At 47.7% G+C, this 13,673-nt stretch overlaps 1 protein-coding gene and 1 long non-coding RNA gene across 2 annotated transcripts in view; one reads left to right on the plus strand and one right to left on the minus strand.

The window, feature by feature from the left end:
* Positions 1-8,559, plus strand: part of LOC129491299 (uncharacterized) — a 35,621-nt gene extending 27,062 nt beyond the window's left edge. The window contains exons 6-7 of the long non-coding RNA XR_008660502.2: positions 3,336-3,438; positions 7,616-8,559. This is a non-coding gene — a long non-coding RNA (uncharacterized lncRNA). The remainder of the gene's footprint in view (positions 1-3,335; positions 3,439-7,615) is intronic.
* Positions 1-13,673, minus strand: part of BFSP2 (beaded filament structural protein 2) — a 76,045-nt gene that overhangs the window by 39,957 nt on the left and 22,415 nt on the right. The window lies entirely within an intron of this gene.

The raw sequence follows: 13,673 nt of genomic DNA on the forward strand, positions 1-13,673 counted from the left end.
TTGCTTACAAAAGTGTCTTGAACTTGATGGAGCTGTTTATTTCACCTGGGTGCAGGCGGGCTGAGTCTGAAAACAGTCAGCGAAGGGAGATAGGGGTGGGGCCGTTGGATAAGATTTGGGTAGGTAAAGGAAAATTGCAGTCAAAAGGGGTTTGTTCTCTGGCGGGCAGGAGTGGGGGTCGCAAGGTGCTCAGTGAGGGAGCTTTTTGAGCCAGGATGAGCCAGGAAAAGGACTTTCACAAGGTAACATCATCACTTAAGGCAAGGACCGGCCATTTACACTTCTTTTGTGGTAGAATGTCATCAATTAAGGCGGGGCAGGGCATTTTCACTTCTTTTGTGATTCTTCAGTTACTTCAGGACACCTGGGTGTATACGTGCAAGTCGCAGGGGATGCGATGGCTTGGCTTGGGCTCAGAGGCCTGACATTCCTGCCTTCTTATATTAATAAGAAAAATAAAACAAAATAGTGTTGAAGTGTTGGGGCGGCGAAAATTTTTGGGGGGTGGTATGGAGAGAGAGAATGTGAGATGTTTCTCAAGGCTGCTTCAAGCGGGATTAGGGGTGGCGTGGGAACCTAGAGTGGGAGAGATTAAGCTGAAGGAAGATTTTGTGGTAAGGGGTGATATTGTGGGGATGTTAGAAGAAACATTTGTCGTGTAGAATTATTGGTGATGGGCTGGATACGGTTTTGTATGAATTGAAAAACTAAATGGAATAAGAGAAGGAGAAAAACAGGTATAAAAGGTCTAAGAATTGGGAGGACCCAGGACATCTGATTCGAGAGTGCCTAAGGAGATTCAGCATAGTCCTGCCAGCAAAGATTATTTATTTACTTCAAGAGTTTAGAGTGGTGGTTTGGGGATAGCACCAAGAGATATCAGCTGTGATGGCTTGGAGAAACAGTGTAAACCGGCAGTGTAAACAAGAGCAGGGCATGTGTGAGTAGTTGAGAACGGTGAATAGGAGTATGACTAGACAGAAAATAGTAGGGATGACAAGTTTTTTGGGGCACAGTCTAAGTTGGTCTGGTGTCTGGAATGAGACTGGGGCCTAATAAAAAGGAGCTTAAATGGGCTGTACCTTGTAGCATTCCAAGGACAGGCCTGAATTCTGAGAAGCAAAAGTGGTAAAAGTATTGTCCAGTCCTGTTTAAGTTGGTGGCTGAGCTTGGTGAGATGTGTTTTTAACAGACCGTTAGTCTGTCACTGAATACTAAGAGCCTGAAAAAATGTTTGGCTGATTTGACTAATAAAGGCTGGACTGTTATCAGACTGTATAGAGGTGGGAAGGCTAAACTGAGGAATTATGTCTGACAGAAGGGAAGAAATGACTGCGGTGGCCTTCTCAGACCCCGTAGGAAAGGATTCTACCTATCCAGTGAAAGTGTCTGCCTAGACTAAGAGATATTTTAGTTATCTGACTCGGGGCATGTTGAGTAAAGCTAATTTGCCAGTCCTGGGTGGGGGCAAATCCTCGAGCTTGATGTGTAGGGAAGGGAGGGGGCCTGAATAATCCCTGAGGAGTAGTAGAACAGCAGATGGAACACTGAGAAATTATTTCCTTGAGGATAGATTTCCATGATGGAAAGGAAATGGGAGGTTCTAAGAGGCGGGCTAGTGGCTTGTAGTATAGCATAGCCTGCCTTTGCTGGTGTGTGGCGATTAGGCCTGGTGGAACTGCCATCAGTAAACTAAGTGTGATTAGGGTGAGGAACAGGGAAGAAGGAAATATGGGGAAATGGGGTGAATGTCAGGTGGATCAGAGAGATAGTCATGGGGGTCAGGTGTGGTATCAGGAATAATGTGGGAGGCCGGATTGAAGTCCAGGCCAGGAAGAATGGTAATTGTGGGACTTAACAAAGAGTGAGTACAGCTGAAGGAGCCGGGGAGCAGAAAGTGTATGGGTCAGGTATGAGGAAGAAAATAGATTTTGGAAGTTATGAGAAATGTAGAGAGTGAGTTGAGCATAGTTTGTGATTTTGAGGGCCTCTAAAAGTATTAAAGCAGCAGCAGCTGCTGCACGCAGACATGAGGGTTAGGCTAAAACAGTAAGGTCAAGTTGTTTGGACAGAAAGGCTACAGGGTGCGGTCCTGGCTCTTGTGTAAGAATTCTGACCGCACTAACCATGCCTAGGAAGGAAAGGAGTTGTTGTTTTGTAAAAGGTGCTGGGGTTTGAGAGATTAGTCGGACACGATCGGCAGGGAGAGCACGTGTGTTTTTATGAAGAATTATGCCGAGGTAGGTAACCGATGGAGAAGAAATTTGAGCTTTGGAGGGGGATACCCAATATCCTTTGGAGAATAAATGCTGAAGGAGCAGAAGTGTGTCTTGTTGAGAAGGTTCAAAGGAGGGGCAAAAAAGAAGAAGATCATCAATATATTGAATAAGTTGAGAAGTGGAGGGGTGGAAAGAAAGTAAATCATGAGAAAGAGCTTGGCTGAAGTAATGAGGGCTGTCCCTGAAACCTTGCGGCAGCACAGCCCAGGTAAGCTGCTGGGACTGATGGGTGTCAGGGTCAGTCCAGGTGAAAGCAAAGAGAGGCTGGGACAAGGGGTGCAGGGGAATAGTGAAAAAAGCATCTTTAAGATCAAGAATGGAATAGTGAGTTGTGGAGGAAGGTATTGAGGACGAAAGAGTGTACCAGTTGGGCACCACAGGGTGGATAGGCAAAACAATTTGGTTGATAAGGCGCAGATCCTGAACTAATCTGTAAAACTTGTCTGGTTTTTGGACAGGTAAAATGGGGGAATTTTAAGGAGCGTTTATAGGTTTTAGAAGCCCATGCTGTAGCAGGCGAGTGATAACAGGCTTTAATCCTTTTATAGCGTGCTGTGGGATGGGATATTGATGTTGAGCGGGGTAAGGGTGATTAGGTTTTAATGGGATGGTAACGGGCATGTGATCGGTTGCCAGGGAAGGAGTAGAGATGTCCCATACTTGTGGGTTAAGGTGGGGGGATACGAGAGGAAGACGCGAAGGAGGCTTTGGGTTGGGGAGAAGGGCGGCAATGAGATGCAGCTGTAGTCCAGGAATAGTCAGGGAAGCAGATAATTTAGTTAAAGTGTCTCGGCTTAATAAGGGAACTGGGCAGGTGGGGATAACTAAAAAGGAGTGCTTAAAAGAGTATTGTCTAAGTTGGCACCAGAGTTGGGGAGTTTTAAGAGGTTTAGAAGCCTGGCTGTCAATACCCACAACAGTTACGGAGGCAAGGGAAACAGGCCCTTGAAAGGAAGGTAATGTGGAGTGGGTAGCCTCCGTATTGATTAGGAAGGGGACGGACTTACTCTCCACTGTGAGAGTTACCTAAAGCTCGGCATCCGTGATGTTCTACAGGGCTTCTGAGGCGATCGGGCAGCGTCAGTCTTCAGCCGCTAAGCCGAGAAGGAGTCAGAGAGCCTTAGGCCAGAGTTCCAGGGGCGCTGGGAGTGGCTGCCAGGTGAGTTGAACAGTCTGATTTCCAGTTGGGTCCCGCACAGATGGGACACAGCTTAGAAGGAATCCTGGGCTGCGGGCATTCCTTGGCCTGGTGGTCAGATTTCTGGCACTTGTAGCAAGCTCCTGGGGGAGGCAGTTCTGGAGGAACGCCTGGCTGCTGCGGTTCAGGCGTTTGGAAGTTCTTGTGTGCTGGAGATGTGGCTGGGGTTTGTCTCACAGTGGAGGCAAGGAACTGCAACTTTTTTCTATTATTGTACACCTTGAAGGCGAGGTTAATTAAATCCTGTTGTGGGGTTTGAGGGCCGGAATTTAATTTTTGGAGTTTTATTTAATGCCAGGAGCAGATTGGGTAATAAAATGTATATTAAGAATAAGATGGCCTTTTGACCTTTTAGGGTGTAGGGCTGTAAAGTGTCTCAGGGTTGCTGCCGAACGAGCCATGACCTGGGCCGGGTTTTTTATATTTGATGAAAAAGAGTCTAAACGCTATCTGATTTGGGATAAAGAAAAAGGAGCATTAACCTCGACTATGCCTTTAGCTCCAGCCACCTTTTTAAGAGTAAATTGCTGGGCAGGTGGGGGAGGGCTAGTCACGGAATGAAACTGTAAGCCGGACCAGGTGTGAGGAGGGGAGGTGATAAAAGGATTATAGGGTGGAGGAGCGGAGGCTGAGGAAGAATTGGGACCTAGCTCAGCCTGGCGAGGAGGGGAGAGGTTAAAACGGTCTGTAGAAAAGGAAGATTAGAAAGACTCATCGATGCTTGGGGTTGGGACTGAGGGGACAGGTGGGAGGGAAAGAAGGAAGATTTGATATGAGTTGCACTGGGAACGGAGACTAGAGAGGGACCGATGTGTAAAAGAATGCCTGAACGTCAGGCATCTCAGACCATTTGCCCATTTTACGACAAGAATTATTTAGATCTTGTAGGATGGAAAAATTGAAAGTGCCGTTTTCTGGCTATTTGGAACTACTGTCGAGTTTGTACTGGGGTCAAGCGGCATTGCAGAAGAAAATCAGAGAAATGTAAATCAAAACCACAATGAGATACCATCTCACACCAGTTAGAATGGCCATCATTAAAATGTCAGGAAACAACAGGTGCTGGAGAGGATGTGGAGAAATAGGAACACTTTTACACTGTTGATGGGACTGTAAACTAGTTCAACCATTGTGGAAGTCAGTGTGGCGATTCCTCAGGGATCTAGAACTAGAAATACCATTTGACCCAGCCATCCTATTACTGGGTATATACCCAAAGGATTATAATTCATGCTGCTATAAAGACACATGCACACGTATGTTTATAGTGGCACTATTCGCAATAGCAAAGACTTGGAACCAACCTAAATGTCCAACAATGATAGACTGGATTAAGAAAATGTGGCATATATACACCATGGAATACTATGCAGCCATAAAAAATGATGAGTTCATGTCCTTTGTAGGGACATGGATGAAACTGGAAACCATCATTCTCAGCAAACTATCTCAAGGACAAAAAACCAAACACCACATGTTCTCACTCATAGATGGGAATTGAACAATGAGAACTCATGGACACAGGAAGGGGAACATCACACATGGGGGACTATTGTGGGGTGGGGGGAGGGGGGAGGGATAGCATTAGGAGATATACCTAATGCTAAATGACAAGTTAATGGGTGCAGCACACCAACATGGCACATGGATACACATGTAGCAAACCTGCACGTTGTGCACATGTACCCTAAAAGTTAAAGTATAATAAAATAAAAAAAAGAAAAAGTTTACATTTTATATTTTTATCTCTTAATTCCATTTTTTTCGCAGGAACATTTTGAAGTCCCCTCATATACAATGAAATGATAGATTTATCAACATAGATAAATCTCAAAAACACAATAAGTGAAGAAAGCAAGTTGCAGATGGAAATAGTATGTGATGGTCAAACAATCTAGATGTTTCTGTGAAGGTGTTTTTGGATGAGACTAACATTGGCATTGGTGGACTTTGAGTAAAGCAGGTTGCCTGCACTCCGTAATGTGGGTGTTCTCATCCAATCAGTTGTGGGATTTAACAGAGTAAAGACTGAGGTCCCCTGAGAAAATAGGATTCCACCAGCAGACAGCCTTCAGCCTTGAACTGCAGCACAGCTCTTCCTTGGGCCTCCCAACCTGCTTACACTTTGATCTTGGACTTCTAGCCTCCATAACTGTGTGAGCCAATTCCCTAAAATAAATCTCTCTCTGTACACATTCTATGGTTATGTTTCCCTGGAGAACCCTGACTAATACACAGTATAACACAATTTAACACAAAGTTTAAAATAATGCAAAATAGTCCTAGGAAAGGTTTTATACATATGTAGTAAAACTTTCATGGGAGTGGTAAGCACCAAATTTAGGGCAGCAGTGACCTCTGGGGGGTGGGGGTGGAATTCAATCAGGACAGAGTACAAGGGTAGTTTCAATTATATCTAAAATCTTTGATTTCAGGTTTTAAAAAAAGGTTTTTAAACAAATAACAGTGAGTTGACAATGCTGAGTATTAGGTGCCTTTTTATGTGTTAAAAATATTTCATAATTAAGAACAAAATGAGATCGCATAAATAAAATCAACTTGGAAAAGAAAACTAGCACAGTGGCTGATATATCTTGGGTCCCTGACAGACACAGGGAGAGACTGGCTGGGACAGGTTTGATGGAGAAGGCAGGTCAGAGCGAGGGCAGGCGGTGTGCAAGTGTGGCCTCAGGGAACAGTGGGCGGGGTGACTGCAGAGGTCATGTGGATGCAGTCCCAGTCATCCAGGTGGCTCTCCAACAGGCCCTGCGTGTTTACCCGAAGGTGGCCCTGCACAGACAGTTATCCCGACTTTCCTCTGACAAGATGTTTCCTGGGCACTTGCCAGCATCAGAGGAATCTGAGTTCCTCGGAAATTCGAGTGGGACCTGTTGAGGCTTAGAGCAGATCACAGGTGCTCCTTTCCTATCCCAGGCGTGGCTGCTGCGGCAGGTACTGTCACTGCTCTGACCAATCCTCTTTTTTTTTTTCTTTGGAACCATTTTTTTGTGTCCCCACGTTCTGTGTGCATTCACTCCCCACAGCCAGGTCCTATGGCTCATTTGTGGAGCAGTGCCCTAGGGCCCCAGAGCCTGGCTTTCTAGCTCTGCCTGACAGCTGGGGGCATGAAAGCCCAGCTCCCTGGCTTGGGGGTGGGGTAGCCCTGAGGTGGCTCCCTTGCTTGCTCCTCCCTCCGTGTCCTGCCTCCCTGCCTCTTGTGGGTTTCTGCAGGAGCACTTCTATAGTACGTGGCCCACAAGAGAATCCTAGGCTTGGGCTTTGCATCTCAGGAATCCAATCTAACATAAGTGTTCTCCTCAGCCTCATGCTTTTCCTCCTGGAAAACCTCAAGGTCACACTAGCTTGAGCTTTAGTCTGTCGAGAGTGGACCCGAGCATACAGACTCTGGAATCCAACTATCCAAGTTAAAGGTTTTGTCTCTGTCACTTCAACCTGTGAACCTTGGAAAAGTTATTTAACTGGTGCTGTGCATCAGTTTCCTCATCTATAAAAAGGAATCATACAAGGAATGGCCTCATAGGGTTGTTGTGAGGTTAAATGATTTAAGATGTGCAAAACCCTCAGAACAAATTCTGGCATATAGTGTGTGCTCAATAAATGTCAGTTTTCTTAATCTCCACTGGAACTAAGGGACACTTACAGGCAGTAAAGGGATAGATATGCTTTACCCCTTGGCCCAGGCTAATGTAACAAAGGGAACTATATTCTGTTGTGCAGAAACATAACTTCAATTGATTCCAGTGGGACATAATGGACAGTTTAGTGTGTTGTTGCCAGGATGGACGTGGCTGATGTCCTATTGGAAGAATCATGAAAGAATCCTCACCCTTACACTGCCTGAAACGCCACCCCATTCTCCAACCCCAAGCTGGCTGAGGAGCAGGGAGGTGGGATTCTGGTAAGCAGAGGATTAGGAAGGGCAGGGAAATGCCCACTCAATCTTGTGTGAACATCAGCAAAAAGAAGGTATAGGACTCAAAGTGTTAGACTTGCATTGGGAAACCAAGGTTCAAGTCCTGGCTCTGCTTTTCACCAGACATCACATTTATCACTGCTGAGCTTCAGTTTCTTTATCTGTAAAAAGGAGGTAATGACACCTGTTCTGCTTATTCTAAAGGGAGGTTGTGAGGATCTAGAGGATACAGCCATGGAGAACATGCTGGGTTCCTTGAGCTGCTAAGCACTGAAGTCCTGCCAATGGTGACAGAGGTTTAAGGAGAACATTGCAATTGCACAGTCAAAATGATCCTTGGAAATTCTTTAGAAGGGCGCCATCTTGGATGGAGACCCACAATCAATAAAACCAGCATGGCTGGGAGTTTTCTCCAGCATTTGAATGAATTGTGTTTCTTTGGTTGAACCATGATGAGATAATTGGCATAAACCAGGAGTCATGCATGGTATCTGGAAACTTCCTCACTTGAAACACCAGCACCATGCTCAGCATGCATACTCCTCTCATCATGAGAGGCACATGGGAAATGAGTCAGCCTGTCTGGAAAGGAAGCACATGCATGCTTTCCATCTCCCACTCAGTACTGGACGTGAGGCTATGCCAGCACCACTTAATGCCAGCACCACTTAAATGATGTTTCTGTCTCTCTGCCCTGTACTTGCTGGAGGCACGTGCCCATATCACATAGGGTGTCAGGGCAGAGGGCTCTTAGGAAGAGCTGAGCTGTGGGGACTTCCTCCCACGCAGAAGAGGGAGGCCTCCGCAGAATTCTCTGCCACGTGCTTCTAGGCTTCCTCAACTCAGAAGTTTTATTATAGAGTTTTAGAATGTGAAGAGCTCTTGGAAATCATGAAAGATGAAGAATCAAGGTGGAAGTTTGATGGCTTGTCCCAGGCCCCAGAGTGGACCCTTTGCTTTTTGGAATCCAACAGCAAGGACTCATGGGAATATCGTGGGCTTTCACTTGGAGAGACAGGGCTCAAACTTCATCTTTTCACTTAGTGATTGTGTAATTCTCTAAAAGTCTCCCTATTTGTAGAAAGGGGATAAGGGAGCTTTCTTTCCTGGATTGCAAGATGATTAAAAGAGATGTATATATAAAGGGATGTTCAGTTGTCTGAGCTGAGATGACTGCAAAGTCACTGCATTCCTCTTACAATGCCTGACAGGTGCTTCCATCTTTGGGAGATGTGGAGCCCTTGACAGGCACGTCAGCAGGGGTCATTTGGGAGGGCAGCCTGCGAGGGTGAGGGCATGCCAGTGGGCCATACTGCAGGGGCAGAAACTTGGGGGGAGGGGTCACAGGCGGTCAACTGAAGAAGGGGCTTGTGCCTGCAGATGCTCCAACAGGGGAGTCTAAGAGGAATCCAGAAAAGTGTCCCCAAGAGAAAGAATCTGACTTAAATGTTAGCCGGACCCAGACGCTGTGACACTAACTTAAAACAATATCTGACAAGGAAGAGCTTTTTCCCTTCCCTTCCCTTCCCTTTCCTTTTCTTCCCTTCCCTGCCCTGCCCTGCCCTCCCCTCCCCTCCCCCTCCCCTCCCCCTCCCCCCTCCCCTCCCCCCTCCTCTCCCCCTCCCATCTGCTCTCCCCTCCCCCTCCCCTCCCCCCTCCCCTCCCCCCTCCCCTCCCCCCTCCCCTCCCCCTCCTCTCCCCCCTCCCATCTGCTCTCCCCTCCCCCTCCCCTCCCCTCCCCCTCCTCTCCCCTCCCCCCTCATCTCCCCTCCCCTCCCCTCCCCCCTCCTCTCCCCTCCCCCTCCCCTCCCCTCCCCTCCCCTCCCCCTCCCCTCCCCTCCCTTCCCCCTCCCCTCCCCCCTCTCCTCCCTTCCCCCCTCTCCTCCTCCCTCCCCTTCCTGCTCCCCTCCACTCCCCCCTCCTCTCCCCTCCCTTCCCTTCCCTTCCCTTCCCTTCCCTTCCCTTGCCTTCCCTTGTCTTCCCTTCTTTATTTCCCTTCCCTTCCCTTCTTTATTTCCCTTCCCTTCCCTTATTTCCTTTCCTTTCTTTATTTCCCTTCCCTTCCCTTCTTTATTTCCCTTCCCTTCCCTTATTTCCCTTCCCTTCTTTGTTTCCCTTCCCTTCCCTTCCCTTATTTCCCTTCCCTTCCCTTCCCTTCTATTTCCCTTCCCTTCGCTTCTATTTCCCTTCCCTTCCCTTCTATTTCCCTTCCCTTCCCATTTCCCTTCCCTTCCCATCCCTTCTATTTCCCTTCCCTTCCCTTCCCATCCCTTCTATTTCCCTTCCCTTCCATTTCCCTTCCCTTCCCTTCTATTTCCCTTCCCTTCCCTTCTATTTCCCTTCCCTTCCCTTCTATTTCCCTTCCCTTCCCTTCTATTTCCCTTCCCTTCCCTTCCCTTCCCTTCTATTTCCCTTCCCTTCCCTTCCATTTCCCTTCCCTTCCCTTCCCTTCTATTTCCCTTCCCTTCCCTTCCCTTTCCCTTCCCTTCCCTTTCCCTTCCCTTCCATTTCCCTTCCATTTCCCTTCCCTTCTCTTCCCTTCCCTTCCATTTCCCTTCCCTTCCCTTCCCTTCCCTTCCCTTCCCTTCCCTTCCCTTCCCTTCCCTTCCCTTCCATTTCCCTTCCCTTTGTCCTACTTAGATTTCAACTGGGCTAGAAACAGCCACAGGGAAGTGGGAGTGAGGAGAATAGCAGGAAAGAGAGACGGAGCTGGCTTCAGCATCCTTGCTAGGTGCTTGGCCCTACCTGGGCAGGGGAGAAAGTGAGGGTTGATATGTTGAATAATATATCAACTGGACATTCTATTTCCTGAGTTGAGACTGTTTTGTGGCTTAAAACAAGTGTGACATTTTTAGTTTCCTGCAAGTGATCAGAAAAATCATGGGACCCTCCATGTTTCCGCCCAAGGGCTGGGAAGAACGTCTACCACCCACTGAGCAAGTTGAAAGGGATCTTGGGTGAGGGTCGTATCAAACCAAAGCTGCCTTTGTAACTGTACTTCCTGTTGGTGAGTCCTTCCTGTTTGACCTACGGTTGACATCCATCACGTGCCCAGCACAGTGCTTGGCACATAACAGGGATGGACCAATACGTGGATTTGTTTACACTTCATCCCTTCTAGACCTCCAGGTCCCAGAGTCCAAGAATTTTGGCTCTAATATTTGAATTCCCATAGTGCTTGGTGCATAGTAAGCCCTCGTTAAAAATCTCATGAATGACCATAATAAAACCGAAACCTGTGCCAGCCTTACAGTAGCTATCATGACAATGTCACACTGAGAGGCTGCTGGTGAGGAAGAAGGCAGGGCCAATGCATGCCACCGTCACTCAGGATTCTGTATTTACACGTGACACTAGTTACACCCACAGGCTAAGGAGTTGTAGCCTTATCTGTGACACTGACAAAGCCTTTTCCCACTGATTTCATTCTCCTTTAAATTTCAAAAGGATCAGGACCAGGCCAGGCATGGTGGCTCATGCCTGTAATCTCAGCACTTTGGGAGGCTGAGCCTAGCAGATCACCTGAGGGTTAGGAGTTTGAGACCAGCCTGGCCAACATGGTGAAACGCCATCTCTAGTAAAATACAAAAATTAGCGGGGAGTGGTGGTGTGCACCTGTAATCCCTGCTACTTGAGAGGCTGAGGCATGAAAATTGCTTGAATCCAGGAGGCAGAGGTTGCACTGAGCCGAGATTGTGCCAATGCACTCCAGCCTGGGTGACAGAGTGAGACTCTGTCTCAAAAACAATAACAACAACAGTCAAAACAAAAACAAAACAAACCCACAAAAGGATCAGGACCATGATGGCAGGTGGAATGATAATTCTCCTTTTCCAGATAAAGCAGCTGGAGGTGGAAGAGATTAGGGACCTGGGCAAAAGTATTTGGTGGGCTGAGACTGGAACTCAGGACCCTTGACTCTAAACTCAAGGTCTGACCTAAGCTCCAAAGCAACCCAGAATGCACCTGAAAAAGGAAAGAAACGAGGTTTCTTCTGTCACCAATAGAAGTAGAAGAGAAAGCTGGGCATAGTGACTCACGCTTGTAATCCCAGCACTTTGGGAGGCTGAGGCGGGTAGATCACGAGGTCAGGAGTTCGAGACCAGACTGACCAAGAAAGTGGAACCCCGTCTCTACTAAAAATACAAAAAGAAAAATTAGCCGGACGCGGTGGTAGGCGCCTGTAATCCCAGCTACTTCTGAGGCAGGAGAATTGCTTGAACCCGGGCGGCGGAGGTTGCAGTGAGCCGAGATTGCGCCACTGCACTCCAGCCTGGGTGACAGAGTGGGACTCCATTCCCCGCCGCCCTCCACCCTCCCCTCCCGCCCGCAAAAAAAAAAAAAAAAACAAAAAACAAAAAACAGAAGAGAATGGAAACAGACTAGCTGGTTAATATATGCAAAGTCTCAGGGGAAAATGAAAATTTATGGTTGATTTATAATCCTCAGGAAATTGGGAGTTGTCCTGGAAATTCTGACATGAACTGGACGACTGCAGGGCAGTATGAATTGCGTGACTGGCTTCCCAGGATCAAGGTGGCTTTGGCAGTCAGGAGGTGATTATAGGAATCCAGGGCTTGACATAACATTTTGCAGCTGAGTGACTAGGTATGCAAGACAGTTCCTGGAGTAGCCAGCAGGTGGCGCCACCTGCCAAGAGAACCAGGTCAGAGGCGGTAGCCCGGGACACCCCCATCTGAAAGGGGCTCTGGCAACTTTGATTTGGCCTGCAGGCCACTCCGAGATCGCTGCCACAAAGTGGAATGCTCCTGAGTCAGCGGGACCATCCCTGTGTAATGCTGTGCAAATGCTCATTCCTCCCCCCTCCCCCGCTGCCCCCCCCTACCCCACCCCACCGCGCTCCCCCAAAGTACGGAAAAGTTGACTGGGCAGGTGATGTCAGAGGGCTGTGCGGTCCATGTGGTTCTTATTGTTTTAAGTACTATAGATGATGACACAAATTACTACCACAGTTTGCCGAATGCTTACCATGGACAAGCACTATGCTAAGTGTTCTAAGTGAATTATTTAATTCCCACAACAACCCTGTGGAGTGAATAGTACAGGACGTTGGAATTCAGAGAGGTTAAGCGATTTGCCTTGGGTCACAAAGCCAGTCAATGGCAAAACCAGAGTTTGAACTCAGTTCTTTTGCACTCTACAGCTTGCACCATTAGCCACTGTGATACTCTGTTGCAGTCTCCCTCTTTCCCTCCCTCCCTTTCTTCCTTCCTCTTCCATCCTTCTTACTTTCCTTATTGCCTTCCTGACTTCCTTCTCTTCTTTCTTTGTGCCTGGCATTGTGCTAGGTTTTCAGAAATAATCAGACTATACCTCTGCTCTTAGGATTTTCAGTGTAACAAGGAAGCTCAAAATCACAGCAGTGGGTGTCTGGAACCATGACGGGGTGTGTCCAAGAAGGAGCAAGAAGGCTCACGTATTCAATACCAGGTATAGGCAGGCACAATCCTGGGGCTGTCCAAGTTAGAAATGCCAGCTGTTCATTGGTTTAATCTGGGCTTTTGTGAACTTGAGTGAGGCGTTGGCTTTGCTGTCTCTTGGCAACCCCCCTGTCTGGACAGTTTCTCCCTACCCTGCCATTTGGCAACACCTGGGCTATATTCTGGCGGGTGCTGGGCTGGGGGTAATATAACTGCTGCTTCATCAATTTTGGGGCATAGGCTACCACCTGAGCCTCAGGAATGAAGGAGGTGCCCAAAATGTACTGAACATTCCCATTGCCAGCCGGCCAACCAAAGAATGGGGACAATGAGCTCATCGGAGGCTGCCTCTGTTCTATAGGCTTCATCCACTGCTCAGAGATGATAGGGAGCAGTGACAGCCTCCTCTATGGCTGCGGGCTTGGGAGATCAGAACATTCCACCCTCTGATTTTACAGATCAGGAGCCTCAGAGGGAAAGGGCTTCATCTCAGGGTACACAGAAGTGAAGAGAGAGGTAGGAGTCAGTGGCACCAAATCTCTGCATGTCCAGGGAAAGGATCCATCTCATCTGCCTACCAGAGTTCTAAAAGGGAATCTGGCCTATTCCCTGTGTGTCTGCAGGGAGACGTCAGTGAGATCCAATGCCTTTATCTAACGGTTAAGAAAACTGAGACTCAGAGAGGTGGAGTAACTTGTCCCAGGTCACACAGCAGCTTAGTGACATTTACTGTGTTTCTACTATATGAACAGCATTCTCTTGGGCTCTCTGTACAGCTTTCCTTTCTGGACCCTAGTAGCCAAAGTAGTCTGATAGGACGT

Source organism: Symphalangus syndactylus, chromosome 10 (assembly GCF_028878055.3).
Source record: "Symphalangus syndactylus isolate Jambi chromosome 10, NHGRI_mSymSyn1-v2.1_pri, whole genome shotgun sequence".
Lineage (NCBI taxonomy): Eukaryota > Metazoa > Chordata > Mammalia > Primates > Hylobatidae > Symphalangus > Symphalangus syndactylus.